The sequence below is a fragment of the Bacillus rossius genome, chromosome 12 (genome assembly GCF_032445375.1).
Source record: "Bacillus rossius redtenbacheri isolate Brsri chromosome 12, Brsri_v3, whole genome shotgun sequence".
In the NCBI taxonomy this organism is placed as follows: Eukaryota; Metazoa; Arthropoda; class Insecta; order Phasmatodea; family Bacillidae; genus Bacillus; species Bacillus rossius.
In genome coordinates, this window is record NC_086339.1 from 31,117,940 (window position 1) to 31,135,985 (window position 18,046).

Sequence of the window (18,046 nt, forward strand, 5' to 3'; positions counted from 1 at the left end):
TATATCCTCATGACAAGTGGAGGGCATTCTCAACTCATGACCTCTATCCAACAATCCAAACAACATGTCTGCCTCAATACCATGTCCCTTTCCAGTCTTGGTCCTCCTGGACTGGTGCCGGAACCAGATCTGTTACGCTACAAGTTGAATCTTTGTCTCGATGGCAACTCATTCAGCAAGCACATCAGTCATTCTGAAAGTGCTGGCCCCAGGGATTATCTACAAAAGCTGTTGTCATGGATGTAGGTTGGCACCACTGCAGATGATAGGCAGCATGAAGGCTGGTAAATAGCAGTAGTCAAGATGGCGATCATAATGTGGTAGCGACTTTCAAAGGTTACAAATGGTTTTATAACAAGTGTCCATTAACAATGTAATGTTAAAAAAGTGTTAGTAAAACAAATAACATAGTGCTAAAACCCGGGACCAACTGATGTTATAAGAACCAACTGATTAAACAAGTGTTGTTATCATATGTTATAATGGCCACGGAATCGGGAATGAGTCTAAAGCCTCCCAAACAGTTAGTAATAACTGAACGGGGTATAGCTATCGCCTGGAAATCGTGGATTCAACTTTTCAAATGGTATTCAGTACGTAGCTACTAACCTGATGAAGAAAAGTCCTAAAATACAAGTTGCTACATTCATGACTATCATTGGACAGGATGCTGCAAATATTAACAACACATTTTCTCTGAACAGTGATGAAGAAAAGGACATTCTGGTTATTAAAGGAAAAATTTAATGCATACTTTACACCCAAGGCCAACATAACCTATGACAGATACATCTTCAATGAAATCATGCAAGCGGAAAGCCCCTTTCGATGATTTTCTTATAAAAATCATTAACCAAGGGGGAAAAAATGTGCTTTCTGAGACTGATACGACAGTTTCCTATGTGACAAAATCGCTGTGCGTGTAGTTAGTGACAAAGTGCTGGAAATCCTCCTGGCAGAAGAGAAACTGACATTTGATCAAGTCGTGAATATCTGCAGAGCAACGGAACTCACAAAACAACAACTGAGTACTATGATGGCAAGACATTCAGCAAATATTGATGCATTTCGCTTAGAACAAGTGGGTATAGGATTACAAAGGGTAAAGAAACAATCATCTCTAGCAGAACACCATTGACTGCTACAGGTGTGGATTTACCCACCCGCCAAAATCTTGTCCTGCATTCGGAAATCATCTTGCAGAAAGTGTGGAAAACGGTAAATATGTAGTTGGGCGGTATTTGCGAAAAAAAATGTTAAAAATTCGAAAATACTTTTATTCTATGCTCTTTAACTTCCTCTTTTCATTAAAAGCGGCGGAGGTAAGAAATTCCAAATACTTTAGGAGATATCGAATGTTTAAATTTCATCATATGTAGTTCAGCGATATTTGCGAAAAAAAATGTTAAAAATCCGAAAATACCTTTATTATATGCTCTTCAACTTCCTCTTTTCATTAAAAGCAGTGAAGATAAAAAATTCCAAATACTTTAGGAGATATCAAATTTTTAATTTCATCACAATACCAGTGCATTCATGTGGCTTTCAACATTGTTTCTTGTTTACGAGTGTCTATTTTTTTATTGGATAATCATGTCACGTGATTGTTCGTGATAGGCCAGAATTCTAATGAACCAATACGTGATTATTTAGTTCATTTATTGTTTAAAACTGTGTTTTAAACAACTTAGGTGAGTTTTTGACGTTTCTAATTTAAAGTCTTATTTGTTATTGTTGCGCAAGTAATAAGTAACAAAAAATTTTACGTGAGTTGTTACTGTTCATCCTTTGTCCCGGTTTGTTAGGTCAGGTCAGTTACATTATAAATACTTTAAAACTAAAGAACCATTGAAATTAATTCATATTATTTTTAATGTATGCTTAGTTTCAAAGTATTTATAATGTAACTGACCTGACCTAATCGACCATTTTCATTAATTAGGCATTCACAAACACATGGCAATAAAAAATATTGCGACAGTTCAATGATTACACAGGTCTTGTATAGCAAAATAAGAACGGCAATATCTCCTAAAGTATTTGGAATTTCTTATCTCCGCCGCATTTAATGAAAAGAGGAAGTTGAAGAGCATATAACAAAGGTATTTTCGGATTTTTAAAAAAAAATTTTCGGAAATACCGCTGAACTACATATGATGAAATTTAAAAATTCAATATCTCCTAAAGTATTTGGAATTTCGTACCTCCGCCGCTTTTAATGAAAAGAGGTAGTTGAAGAGCATCTAATAAAGGTATTTTCGGATTTTTAACATTTTTTTTTCGCAAATACCGCTCAACTACATATTTACCTAGAAAACAAAGACATTTTGCACATAAATGTAGGGCATGGCAAGTGAATGCAATGACTCATTCATTCTCTCCACGCAAACTACTGAAGGGGAGTCTGATGAGCATTTTCTGGTTTCCACCCTGTCTAAAGCTAATAATGAACTCATTTGAATGGAAACTCTAACATTACCTACAAATCATACAGCTAGTTTTAAATTGGATACTGGTGCACAGTGCAATATCCTAATGACCTTAATCATAGACAAATGTAAGCAAAAGTCTTTCCAGCCAAAACAAAATATCTAGTGTCATTCAGCAAAGATTCTGTACCAGTACTCGGTGAAACAAGTTACGAGTAGTAACTAACAGAAACAAAGTGGCTATAGTGCAATTTTTACTAGGCTGAAGTTGGATTTATTCCAGATTTATTTTCCTTCCCCTCATTTCCCCCACCCGAAGATGTGGGCGGAGCCAAGCGGTACAGCACTGAACATACAAAATACAAAACGTTCTTGTGTACAGCACTACACATACAAAATGCAACACGGAAATAAAAGAAATTGCGCAAAGGTACAGTACTACACATAGAAAATGCAACACTTTTTTGTACAGCAAAACACATAATATGTGCAACAAGTGCTTGACTACCCATATAAAATTCAACAAAACGTACAACACTACACATACAAAATGCAACAAGAAAATAAATGCGAATACCTTTCAGAACATATAAAGTGCAACACTGCAATTGAGTTAACTCTTTTGTAGTTGTAAAGAAGTACAACCGAACCCAAACAAAATGTAACATTAAAGGAAAAAAATTATGTACAGCATAAACATCTCTGTACAGTACCGTTATTAATAAAGGTTGCAACAATAGAGCTGTTGGGCTCTCCTTTTGTGCGCATGGTCTGCTAATTCAAAAAAATTATAAATATGTGGTTCCACCGTACAGCACGTACCAAAGGCATCTGAATCAAAAAAATTACACCAATATGCAGTACTACAACATTCAAATATTTTTTTAACTTTAACTAAACGCTGTAAGGATAGAGCTGATATGACATTCTTTTGTGCGTATTGTGTGCTTCACCAAGAAATAACAAAATGCTTGGTACTCACCGTACAGCCCGTACCAAAGGCATCTGAATCAAAAACATTATACCAATATGCAGTACTACAACAATCAAATATTTTTTTTAACTTTAACTAAACGCTGTAAGGATAGAGCTGATATGTCATTCTTTTGTGCGTGTTGTGTGCTTCACCAAGAAATTACAAAATTCTTGGTACTCACCGTACAGCACGTACCAAAGGCATCTGAATCAAAAAAATTACACCAATATGCAGTACTACAACATTCAAATATTTTTTTAACTTTAACTAAACGCTGTAAGGATAGAGCTGATATGTCATTCTTTTGTGCGTATTGTGTGCTTCACCAAGAAATTACAAAATACTTGGTACTCAACGTACAGCACGTACCAAAGGCATCTGAATCAAAAAAATTTACCAATATGCAGTACTACAACATTCAAATATTTTTTTAACTTTAACTAAACGCTGTAAGGATAGAGCTGATATGTCATTCTTTTGTGCGTATTGTGTGCTTCACCAAGAAATTACAAAATGCTTGGTACTCACCGTACAGCACGTACCAAAGGCATTAGAATCAAAAAAATTACACCAATATGCAGTACTACAACATTCAAATATTTTTTTAACTTTAACTAAACGCTGTAAGGATAGAGCTGATATGTCATTCTTTTGTGCGTGTTGTGTGCTTCACCAAGAAATTACAAAATGCTTGGTACTCACCGTACAGCACGTACCAAAGGCATCTGAATCAAAAAAATTACACCAATATGCAGTACTACAACATTCAAATATTTTTTTAACTTTAACTAAACGCTGTAAGGATAGAGCTGATATGTCATTCTTTTGTGCGTGTTGTGTGCTTCACCAAGAAATTACAAAATGCTTGGTACTCACCGTACAGCACGTACCAAAGGCATCTGAATCAAAAAAATTACACCAATATGGAGTACTACAACAATCAAATATTTTTTTTAACTTTAACTAAACGCTGTAAGGATAGAGCTGATATGTCATTCTTTTGTGCGTGTTGTGTGCTTCACAAAGATATTACAAAATGCTTGGAACTCACCGTACAGCTCTATCAAAATCGTCTAAACCAAAATGGTAACACAACTTTGAGCCGGGAAACAATTAATTTTATTTTTTTTCCCCGTTTTAAATCAAGGTTGCAACAATAGAGCTGTTAGGCTCTTCTGTTGTGCGCATGGTCTGCTAATTCAAAAAAATTATAAATATGTGGTTCCACCGTACAGCACGTACCAAAGGCATCTGAATCAAAAAAATTACACCAATATGCAGTACTACAACATTCAAATATTTTTTTAACTTTAACTAAACGCTGTAAGGATAGAGCTGATACGTCATTCTTTTGTGCGTATTGTGTGCTTCACCAAGAAATTACAAAATGCTTGGAACCCACCGTACAGCACGTACCAAAGGCATCTGTATCAAAATAATTACAATAAAATGCAGTACTACAACATTCAAATATTTTTTTTTAACTTTAACTAAACGCTGTAAGGATAGAGCTGATATGTCATTCTTTTGTGCGTGTTGTGTGCTACACAAAGATATTACAAAATGCTTGGTACTCACCGTACACCTCTATCAAAATCGTCTAAACCAAAATGATAACACAACTTTGAGCCGGGAAACAATTAATTTTATTTGTTTTCCCGTTTTAAATTAAGGTTGCAACAATAGAGCTGTTAGGCTCTTCTGTTGTGCGCATGGTCTGCTAATTCAAAAAAATTATAAATATGTGGTTCCACCGTACAGCACGTACCAAAGGCATCTGAATCAAAAAAATTACACCAATATGCAGTACTACAACATTCAAATATTTTTTTAACTTTAACTAAACGCTGTAAGGATAGAGCCTATATGTCGTTCTTTACATCAGGTTTTCACTGGTATTGTACTGCTTACAGCTACAAATTTGGTTCATTAATTGTCAAGGTATATATGGATTGCAAATTTGTTAAAAGTAGGAATGGGTCAAGTTCAAATTTGTTTTTGTTATGGTTTTACAAAAGGGCCCATTCAAATGTGGTACATACAAAGAAGAACATCATTAATTGAACATTCTATCATTAAGTTGTAAGATTGCAATTTATTTTATTTTATATTGTCACATATTTACATATATGCTCATATGCACAATTTTTAACCCTTTTTATATTTACATTTTCAAGTAAGCTTGCTTTCACTTGCTGCAGACATGTCATCATGGAAACGTGATTTCCTTTAAATACAAAAATTTATAAATTAATTCAGTCTGAAATTATTTCTACATGTGTACAAAGTTCCATATTGTCTTAGTGCATTAACAATACATATGGATAGGAATTTTTGGTGGTCGTATTTTTTAAATTTTGGCATGAGAAAATATTAAAACATACGAAATCATTTATAACTTACTAACAAGAGTAATACAATTTACGCGAGTAAAGACAAAATGGCATTTCAGCCCCTCTCTATTCATCTGGTAAGCAAACAAACTAAGAGTATTTAAATGTGTGAATTGACTGAGCACAGAAGTAAAACTTAAGGCTGAAAATGAATAAAGCACGTAGGGTGAATAAGTCCACGTGCACCGGGCGTGTTGGCATTGTGGATCAAAACATTAACACATGCTACCCTACACCCATTCCAAGCACCGTGAATGTATAATCTGTGCTTAGCTTGCTATGCCTATGCTCCTTTCTGCTACTATAGTAGCAGATAGGAGCATAGGCATACCAAGCTAAGCACAGATATTATACGTTCACGGTGCTTGGAATGGGTGTAGGGTAGCATAGTAGCAGTGATAACCAACTGCAGGTGATGTTTTTACAGCCAATGCCTTTCTTCCATTGTGATAACATACAGGGTCAATCAATACACAGTAGGATATTTTTAGTCTCACATTTTCTCTGTTCTACACAGATAAAATATAAAACTAAAATTTATTTTTATCTCTCCGGATAGAGATAAAAAAAATGCAATTATGTTTTCGTAGTGCATGTGCAGTGCTTGCTTCGCATTACTTTTTCGTCTTGTAGTATACAGAATATAACTGCATAGCAGACAACTGTTACATGCCAAATTTACATTATTTTCTAATAATATTTTACATTCCCACCAAACATGACACTAAAAGTTGAGTGCAGTTTGTAATGACCATATTGACACAGATTTGTGTCTCAAAAGTGCTGACTTTTTTATTTAAAACAACATTTTGCCTCTTAAAAACACCGAAAAATTTCTATCTCGAAAACGGTAGGTAATTAGTTCTTACATTTTTTTAGCCTTAGGCTAGAGCACACTAGTTCTAAAATTTCTAATTAAAGGGACGAGAGGTGAAACATCATAATAAAATCATGTGAATTCAAGGCCCATTCTCCTCTTCCCACTTACAAAGAAACAACAACTTTGAATTAAGTAACACTTGAGTGCTGGTATTTATTCTCAGAATTAAATCTCATATAAATAAGTAAATATAAGTGTCTTCCAAAAAAATAGTTAACTTTTTGTTTCACTGAAAATAAAATTTACAACTCACTCATACTGAACACATTCACGGAAGTACAAACTATTCACTACTAGAATTTCAAGGATATCCAGTTAGGTATTTATAGTACAACCCCCATGTTACACATTGTGCATTTTACACCAACTTCCTCGCGTGGCAAAAAGCTGCTCTGTATTACATCTTTTTTTACACTTTACACTTTTTTGTCCTTAGAGGAGAGTAGTATATTGATGACTACATAAAAAATATTGTTGCACAAACACTGGAACAGTACATATAATAATCAATATTTCACATACTGAATGCTCCTTGAGAATCTTGTCCTTGCATGCTTTAGCCATGCAGCGACTATCCTTACAGCGTTTAGTTAAAGTTAAAAAAAATATTTGATTGTTGTAGTACTGCATATTGGTGTAATTTTTTTGATTCAGATGCCTTTGGTACGGGCTGTACGGTGAGTACCAAGCATTTTGTTATTTCTTGGTAAAGCACACAATACGCACAAAAGAATGACATATCAGCTCTATCCTTACAGCGTTTAGTTAAAGTTAAAAAAAATATTTGATTGTTGTAGTACTACATATTGGTGTAATTTTTTTGATTCAGATGCCTTTGGTACGGGCTGTACGGTGAGTACCAAGCATTTTGTTATTTCTTGGTGAAGCACACAATACGCACAAAAGAATGACATATCAGCTCTATCCTTACAGCGTTTAGTTAAAGTTAAAAAAATATTTGAATGTTGTAGTACTGCATATTGGTGTAATTTTTTTGATTCAGATGCCTTTGGTACGTGCTGTACGGTGGAACCACATATTTATAATTTTTTTGAATGAGCAGACCATGCGCACAACAAAAGAGCCTAACAGCTCTATTGTTGCAAACTTGATTTAAAACGGGAAAAAAAATAAAATTAATTGTTTTCCGGCTCAAAGTTGTGTTATCATTTTGGTTAAGACGATTTTGATAGAGCTGTACGGTAAGTACCAAGCATTCTGTAATTTCTTGGTGAAACACACAACACGCACAAAAGAATGACATATCAGCTCTATCCTTACAGCGTTTAGTTAAAGATAAAAAAATATTTGATTGTTGTAGTACTGCATATTGGTGTAATTTTATTGATTCAGATGCCTTTGGTACGTGCTGTACGGTGGGTTCCAAGCATTTTGTAATTTCTTGGTGAAGCATACAATAAGCACAAAAGATGACATATCAGCTCTATCCTTACAGCGTTAAGTTAAAGTTAAAAAAATATTTTAATGTGTTAGTACTGCATTTTGGTGTAATTTTTTGATTCAGATGCCTTTGGTACGTGCTGTACGGTGAGTACCAAGCATTTTGTAATTTCTTGGTGAAGCACACAATACGCACAAAAGAATGACATATCAGCTCTATCCTTACAGCGTTTAGTTAAAGTTAAAAAAATATTTGAATGTTGTAGTACTGCATATTGGTGTAATTTTTTTTTTATTCATATGCCTTTGGTACGTGCTGTACGGTGGAACCACATATTTATAATTTTTTTGAATTAGCAGACCATGCGCACAACAGAAGAGCCTAACAGCTCTAATGTTGCAACCTTGATTTAAAACGGAAAAAAAAAATAAAATGAATTGTTTCCCGGCTCAAAGTTGTGTTATCATTTTGGTTTAGAGGATTTTGATAGAGCTGTACGGTGAGTTCCAAGCATTTTGTAATATCTTTGTGAAGCACACAACACGCACAAAAGAATGACATATCAGCTCTATCCTTACAGCGTTTAGTTAAAGTTAAAAAAATATTTGATTGTTGTAGTACTACATATTGGTGTAATTTTTTTGATTCAGATGCCTTTGGTACGTGCTGTACGGTGGAACCACATATTTATAATTTTTTTTGAATTAGCAGACCATGCGCATAACAGAAGAGCCTAACAGCTCTATTGTTGCAAACTTGTTTTAAAACGGGAAAAAAAAAATAAAATTAATTGTTTCCCGGCTCAAAGTTGTGTTATCATTTTGGTTTAGACGATTTTGATAGAGCAGTACGGTGAGTACCAAGCATTCTGTAATTTCTTGGTGAAGCAGACAACACGCACAAAAGAATGACATATCAGCTCTATCCTTACAGCGTTTAGTTAAAGTTAAAAAAATATTTGATTGTTGTAGTACTGCATATTGGTGTAATTTTTTTTAATTCAGATGCCTTTGGTACGTGCTGTACGGTGAGTACCAAGCATTTTGTAATTTCTTGGTGAAGCACACAATACGCACAAAAGAATGACATATCAGCTCTATCCTTACAGCGTTTAGTTATAGTTAAAAAAATATTTGAATGTTGTTGTACTGCATATTGGTGTAATTTTTTTGATTCAGATGACTTTGGTACGTGCTGTACGGTGAGTACCAAGCATTTTGTAATTTCTTGGTGAAGCACACAATACGCACAAAAGAATGACATATCAACTCTATCCTTACAGCGTTTAGTTAAAGTTAAATAAATATTTGAATATTGTAGTACTGCATATTGGTGTAATTTTTTTGATTCAGATGCCTTTGGTATGTGCTGTACGGTGAGTACCAAGCATTTTGTAATTTCTTGGTGAAGCACACAACACGCACAAAAGAATGACATATAAGCTCTATCCTTACAGCGTTTAGTTAAAGTTAAATAAATATTTGATTGTTGTAGTACTACATATTGGTGTAATTTTTTTGATTCAGATGCCTTTGGTACGTGCTGTACGGTGGAACCACATATTTATAATTTTTTTGAATTAGCAGACCATGCACACAACAGAAGAGCCTAACAGCTCTATTGTTGCAACCTTATTTAAAACGGAAAAAAAAATAAAATGAATTGTTTCCCGGCTCAAAGTTGTGTTATCATTTTGGTTTAGAGGATTTTGATAGAGCTGTACGGTGAGTTCCAAGCATTTTGTAATATCTTTGTGAAGCACACAACACGCACAAAAGAATGACATATCAGCTCTATCCTTAAAGCGTTTAGTTAAAGTTAAAAAAATATTTGAATGTTGTAGTACTGCATATTGGTGTAATTTTTTTGATTCAGATGCCTTTGGTACGTGCTGTACGGTGGAACCACATATTTATAATTTTTTTGAATTAGCAGACCATGCGCACAACAGAAGAGCCTAACAGCTCTATTGTTGCAAACTTGTTTTAAAACGGGAAAAAAAATAAAATTAATTGTTTCCCGGCTCAAAGTTGTGTTATCATTTTGGTTTAGACGATTTTGATAGAGCTGTACGGTGAGTACCAAGCATTCTGTAATTTCTTGGTGAAGCAGACAACACGCACAAAAGAATGACATATCAGCTCTATCCTTACAGCGTTTAGTTAAAGTTAAAAAAATATTTGAATGTTGTAGTACTGCATATTGGTGTAATTTTTTTGATTCAGATGCCTTTGGTACGTGCTGTACGGTGGAACCACATATTTATAATTTTTTTGAATTAGCAGACTATGCGCACAAAAGAAGAGCCCAACAGCTCTATTGTTGCAACCTTTATTAAAAACGGTACTGTACAGAGATGTTTATGCTGTACATTCATGTTTTTCCTTTAATGCTGCATTTTGTTTGGGTTCGGTTGTACTTCTTTACAACTACAAAAGAGTTAACTCAATTGCAGTGTTGCACTTTATATGTTCTGAAAGGTATTCGCATTTCTTTTCTTGTTGCATTTTGTATGTGTAGTGTTGTACGTTTTGTTGAATTTTATATGGGTATTCAATCACTATTGCACATTTTATGTGTTGTGCTGTACAAAAAAGTGTTGCAATTTGTATGTGTAGTACTGTACCATTGCGCAATTTCTTTTATTTCCGTGTTGCATTTTGTATGTGTAGTGCTGTACACAAGAACGTGTTGTATTTTGTATGTTCAGTGCTGTACCGCTTGGCTCCGCCCACATCTTCGGGTGGGGGAAATGAGGGGAAGGAAAATAAATCTGGAATAAATCCAACTTCAGCCTAGTCAATTTTTGATGGTTGAAAATGAGCATCAGTGTGAACTGGAAAGGAGGACTCGTGAAAATCTAGAGTTCATCCAAAGACTCAAAATTATAGACACACAGGATCCTTTGTTTTATGGTGCTGAATGTTTAAAGGGTTTTGAGTATGACATAGACCTTGTTGAACAACCTAACCTTAAAGTGTACTCACCCAGAAAGGTCCCTTATCCCATGAGAGATAAGGTTAAGGAAGAACTAGATAACATGGTAGCCAATGGTATGATTGAGACTATCACAGAACCCACTCCAGCTAATTCACCGATAGTGGTAATACGTGAAAACGACAAGTTACAAACACTTATGTATCAACCCATCCGACTTCAATAAAAACTTGTGGAGGCAAAACTTCCCTCTTCAAAAATTGAATAAAATTGCTACGCATTTAAAAGGAGTAAAATGCTTTACTTTGTTGGACTGCAAAAAAGGTTTTTGGCAAATAAAAGTATCAAGCAGAACATCAAAATAGCTGATTTTTGCTACACCTTGGGAAAGATATGCATGTGAACGCATGCCATTTGGACTGGCCTCAGCTCCTTAAGTCTTTCAGCAAATCATTAGTCACATATTTTACAGACACTGAAGGTACAGTGTTCTATGGATGATATTTTAATCCATGCTTCTATCAAAAATAAGTTAGAAGCCCGTACTGAAAAAGTTATTGATAAACTGAAGCATGCTGGGCTGAAACTAAATCCCAGCAAATGCATATTTAACCAAGAAAAGATAAGTTCCTTGGACACATCCTGTCAAGTGCAGGGATATTACCAGACCCGGAAAAGGTAGAAACCTTTGAACGAATCAAGAAGCCTTACTCAGTGCAAGAATTACGAGATTTCTCTGCATGGTAACATATTCATTCCAATTCATCCCCATTTTAACAGAATCTCGAGAAAAACATGTAGCTTGGCATTGGGGCAATGAACAATACACTGCATTTGAGAAACTAAGGCAATGTCTCAGGTCCCCACCAGTGTTTAGGTATTACGATCACATAAAACCATTGACTCTGACCGTAGATGCAAGCAGTCATTCAATGGCATCAGTGCTTATGCATGAAAATCAGCCGATATCGTATGCTTCCACAGCACTGACTAAACCTCAACTGAACTAGTCAGCATCAAAAGAAGCCCTTGCCATCTTAACAGCTTGCAAGAAATTTCATGAGTATATCTGAGGTAATCAATACTTACTAGTAGTCGGTCCATAAGCCCCTAGGAGACATATTCAAATCACCACTCCAAGACTTCAGCGAATCCTTTTTGAAGTACAGAAGAATACCGGTAAAACGTACCACATTATAACATATTTTTCACTTTAACGTTTTTTTTTTTTAATCTCCATCGGAAGTCATATATTTTCAATGCAAAATAGTTTGTTTAAAGTATCATAATTTACATTATAACGTATAAATTTCACTACTAGCATGGCATTGCTACTCCAAAATTTACTACAACTGGTAAATAAATTTCCAACTAAATAATTAATGTTAGAACAAACAGAAACCAATCAAACCACCGCAACGTAATTCCTAACCTCTAACATTTCCAACACATGTTTGAGCGCACTACCATAGATTAATGTACTAAATATGCGACGTGAACAACACACCATTCGATACATCGAAACAGTGAAGTTCGAGAGAAAAGTAATAATTCAGAGGAAAGAGACACGCTAATGTATAGTTTTAAGTCCATACCGTGTTTGTTAATGTGGGTTTACGATTGAAAATTTAGAATTAAAGACTTAGTCGTATACTTACCATATGACTCTATGTAAACTAGTGTAATAATGGTTTATGATTGTCGTGTGTGAATTTTGACGGGTCGTGTGCAAACCATATGATGACTTAAGACTAAACAGAAATGGTTATATTTTATATTTTTCGTTAAGACTTAAGTTTAAATTCGTATTTTTATTATATTTATTAACGTCTTTATTTGTCTCTGTTTAAGTTATCACTTTCGCTTATAATGTTTTAAACAAATATTATGCTGAAAATCTGAAGTAATATTATACACTAACAAAATAAAACCCGATTCCGAAGCTAATGGATGTAGGGACGCGTTAGTGGATGCGAGTGTCGCATCCCTAGAAATCTCGAATTAGTGGATGCGTGAAGGGATGCATCGGCATCCCTTGTGAGAATTCGGATTCAACACAAAGATGGCCGCGTCCACTACGATGCACTTTTAGTTGATCCCTTAGCTAAGGGATCCATTAGGCCAGTATTCGGATACAGCCCATGTGTTTTGTGCTGTGATTGGTTAGAATTAACGACTTCTATGTCAATCATAAACTAGAAAATGTAGTTTTGTCTTAATTTTGTGCTCGATGTTAAGTTATAATTCTTAAGGAAATCAATCGTAAACCCAGCTTTAATGTTTTTAATTTATTTTCACGTTACGTGTTTTAAACACTTCATTGTATTTGTGCTACAAAAATTAGTCATCCTGGAGATAAAAAGGAACGAAAGCAATTCACGCTTTTAAGGAAAAAGTGGAAATGCTCAGAGAACTGGACAAAGGAAAAAGCAAGTCGCAGTTGCAAAGTGATATGGCATTGCGGCTACGACCGTAAGTACGATTGTTAAAGACCAGGCAAAAATTGAAAAAAAGTATGAATAATCTTTATTTGATTGTAACCGCAAAAGCCTTCGTTCCGGAGATCACCAAGGTCTGAAAGACACTTCGAACAAATGGTTGAAAGCAGTAGTCAAAAAAATGTTCCATAACTGGTCCAATGTTACAAGCTAAAGCTAAACAGGTTGCATTGCTTATGGACATCAGAATTCCAAGCCAGTTCAGGGTGGTTGCACCGCTTCCGGGAACGACGTGGTGTATCATGGAAGGTTGTGTGTGGGAAGGATAAAGTTGCAGACACAGAGCCAGCAAAGCTGTGGAAGGAAGAAAAGCTGGAGAGTAGTTTAAGTCGTACTCATTAGAAAATAGTATCAATGCTGATGAAACCACCTTTTTTTAAAAGCTTCGGTCTAACAGGACAATGGCATATAAAAGTGAAAAATGCACTGGAGGAACAAAGTAAAGGAAATATCTGTGTTGTTTTGTTGCAATGCCACAGGAAAAAAAAAATATTGGCAAACACTAAACCACCCAAGGAGTCTTCAAGGGAGTTTCTTGTCTTCCTGCAGAGTATGTAGGGATGACAAGAGGACTATTCTCAAATTGGCTGGTGAAAACCTATAAGGATATGGAAAAAAAAAGAAAGATGAAAAATTCTTTTGTAAATAGATAACTGCGCAGCAGTGTTGATGTTCGACTGGAAAACATCAAACTGATGTTTCTGCCACCAAACTGCACATTTCAATTGCAGCTCCTTGATCAAGACATTATTCAGAATGCCAAGGTACATTTTCGAAAATTCCTTGGTGAGAGGTTGCTCATCAACAGCAGGTTGAAAGTGCCCAACAACATTAATGCTCGTCAGGCAATTGATATGATCACAGGTGGATGGTGGAATGTTCAACAAGAAACTATTGTCAACTGCTGGAGAAAGTCTGGCATTATAAACTGTAACGCTGATGAGCTCACTGCAACTTCGTCAGACCTGGGGCCTATTCCACCAATAAACTTTGCAACTTTTCACTTTGCACTTTGCACTTTTCTTTCTTACTTCTGTTCCACAAAAATTAGAATTCGCAAAGCAAAAATTGAAAAGTGCAAAGCGAAAAGTGCAAAGACTTTGCACTTTTGAACGTGTTTCTGTTCCACAATAATCGCTCTCTGCATAACTCATCTATAAATATTTGCAAAGTTTTCAGAGGTTTTGCAAATATCATTTTGCTTTTGCAGTTTAACTTTTTATTGTGTGATCTTATTTAAATAATTAGTTTGAGGTGGTTAAAAGTGTTGTTTGTTATAAATTTAGCATCTAAGTAATTATTTTATTTAATTTAATGTGGTTGAGAGAAATGAAAACATAGGTAGTAGTAACATAAACACATAACCTACAAAAGTAAAAGAAGGAAAATGAGGAGGCGTATTTTATTGCATTCAAGTGATGAATCTGATGAAGATGACAGAGTTCCAGTAAGGAATGTGTACAGATTAAGAATAATTTTCATGATTGACAATGATATTCATAGTGCTTTTAAAAGAACGTCAGTCCATTCCTTCTCCTTTTGTTTCTGTGTTACTGTGCCTACTTGAGAAACTTGCAAATAATATATCTTTTTTTTCTTTTATAAATTCTAATACTGCTAATTTTTTATGCATAACTTCTATTTTCTTACTCATCATGCACTCTATAACCTACAAACTAGACAACAGTAATGTAAACAATGAATAAAATAATGCAAAGACTTTGCAGACTGGCTGTAGGAATGCAAAGAGATTAAAAATTTTGGTGGAACACATTTACTTTGCACTTTTCAGTTATATGCAAAGTGCAAATTGAAAAGTTGCAAAGTTTATTGGTGGAATAGGCCCCTGGATGCAAGCCACACTACAGCATAAACATGCGAAAGCAATGACATTGACCCTGAAGTATGGCAGGAAGTGTCAGCTTCCATGCAGTTTGATGCTGTTTCATTCACAGATTATGTCTGTGGATTATGAAATAGAAACAACACCAGTGTTGGCTGACGACATCATTAGCAGTCATTCGACCAGCTGAATCAGATGATGATTCAGAATGTAAGGAGCTGCCTGTGACAGCTTCGGAAGCCATTCTGAGCTTAGAAAAACTTAAAAAATTCATCTCTAAACACAAAAAGGTTCCAGAAGAAATCAGGAAATCTTTGACATTTCATTAATATTTCTTTGACATGGATTTGTCCTTAACTGTATCTATTTTGGAAGCAGCTTTTTGTTTCAGAACATTTTGTTCAACAGAGCATCATTCAAACTCAAAAACAAACTGAAATAACAAATTTAAAAAAAAAAACTAATAAACTTAAGTTATGCAGAAACACCACATATTTTTTTATCTTATAATAATGCTAATTTAGATTTATTTTATGAATTTTCTCTTTGTAATGATATGTATGTAGTTTTCAGTACTATGTACAAAAACTTGAGGGCCCTGTAAGTACTTAGTAATTGGACTCTACTTAAATAAAGCCTTTGCAACTAAGATTGACAAGTTGTTATGTAGAACACTAAATTTTGTAATTAATTAGATGTACTTACAGATCATCATCATCATCAACTGCTTCCAGCCTGCGAATGGGTCAGCAAAATATAATGCTTCCATCTTCCTCTGTCCTTCCACCATTCCTCCTCCATTCTGTTCCAGTCTTCATTTCTCTCCTGCAGTCCTTTGACTATCTGCTCTTTCCACCTCCTCCTTCCCCTTCCTTGGGGTCTTATTCCTGTGTAATTAACTCCATCACTTTCATAGGCAGCCTCTCTTTTCCCATTCTCTGAACATGGCCATACCATTTCATTCTTGCTTTTTCCATTATCTCCTCCCAAGTCCCGTACTCCTGCCATAATTAAAAAATTTACATGCACCAACGTTTTCTGCAAAAATTAGTTGTTTGGGGCTTAACATTTTTTCCACATAAAGGTTATCAGAGAGAGTAACATACAAAGACACAGGCCAGGAATATTGTGACAGGCATCGGCCAAGGTACCATTTTCCGAGAGTGACTTTGTCGTCGACCCAAGTGTCTCCCTTGCTCATAAAGTCCGTTATGCGGCGCCAACCCCTAATCCTCCCCTGCCCCGTGCAGTGAACGTGTATTGTGTGAAACATATTTTATATTCAAGAACATGTCATTTTTATTATTTGTATATATTATAAATTTTTCGTGAACTTTTGTTATTATAATTATATGTCTTTCTAAAGTATAATGTTAATGGCTGTAACCGGGTGACGAAGCCGAGGCCAACACCCGGAATCACTCCGAGCGCTGCACGTGTCGCGGAGCCGGGGAGTGGGGGGGGGAGGACGGCCGGAAAGGCAGAGACGCAGCAGGAGGGGACAGTAGTCATCTGGCAGCCGAGGAAGGCGGTCGCACGGCGAGATGAGTGCGGCAGCGAGACGTGAGTCAGAACTGGTGAGACTGGATCCGGGCGATCGGGACTTTCACGTTCACGGGCGTTACGCTATCGGTCGCCATTGTAACTAATTTAATTGTAAATAAGTATTTTCTTGGTTTTGTTGAGGCGGGACATTGCGCGCATCGGCGGACGCGTGCGTGCCGCAACGGGACGGACTTCACGTCGCTGGCGACTGCGTTCCAACTTAATTGGTTTCTCACTATCATAGGGAAGGGGCCGACACCGTTCATCATTCGCATAAAGAACCAGGGGGTGCAGTCCGCACTTGGCGCCTGCCCAACCCCAAACACGTGTAGCCGAGCCTCACTCCGCGGAGGGACGGGTGTTGTGCCGCGGATTGCCCATGTATCTAGATTACGCGAAGGGCTCAATAAATACTTGTGGTCAAACTGTCGAAACATCATTGTAGCTCGGATAGTGTTAATTTCCCCCGCCACGAGGCCTGAACCCTCCCTGAGAATACTACGCAACCCGCATCACGGGGGTGATATCCGGGGCTACAACTTCAGGGAAACATGGAAAACCAAAACAGGAATGTCCAGATTGTAATTCTAACCTGGGTGCTATGCAATGCAAGCACAATGTCCATTGCAAAACAATGGAACCGGTAAAATACAACCAGGGCTAGATTTTAAGGAATATTTTAACCTGCCCAACGGACAGGTGTAATCGAAAATTTGCCTGTCCGCCATCCAATTTGCCTGTCCGCTGTTTTACCCAAATAAAAAAATTTTCAAAGTCGCTGAAAAAGTGAGAATAAAAGATTTTTGCTATATTTTGCACCTATTTTTATCACACACTTAACATCCTTATTTAATTATCATTTTCAGACGAGTCTCTGTCTGAGTCACTGCACAAATTACTTTGCTGATTCTCTCTTGAACATCTTCGATAAGGAGGCTGAAAGGGTTGCCGTTTTCTCTGAACATTATGATACCAGAGATTTATTGCTGGTGCTGGATCAAACTCACTTTCAGAAGGTGACTATTTGAACATGCATGAGGGCAGACAGTGTGTCATCATTTAGACAGTTTCGCCAGTCTGTCTTTATAGACTTCAGTCTTTACAGACTTGAGCAGCCCGTAACAAAAACTGATCCAGATGATT

At 36.1% G+C, this 18,046-nt stretch overlaps 1 long non-coding RNA gene across 1 annotated transcript in view; it reads right to left on the reverse strand.

Annotated features, from left to right (window-relative positions):
* The window catches only part of LOC134537791 (uncharacterized), a 48,183-nt gene extending 35,683 nt beyond the window's left edge, over positions 1–12,500 (reverse strand). Inside the window, exon 1 of the long non-coding RNA XR_010076041.1 lies at positions 12,107–12,500. This is a non-coding gene — a long non-coding RNA (uncharacterized LOC134537791). The remainder of the gene's footprint in view (positions 1–12,106) is intronic.
* Positions 12,501–18,046: the final 5,546 nt, after the last annotated feature.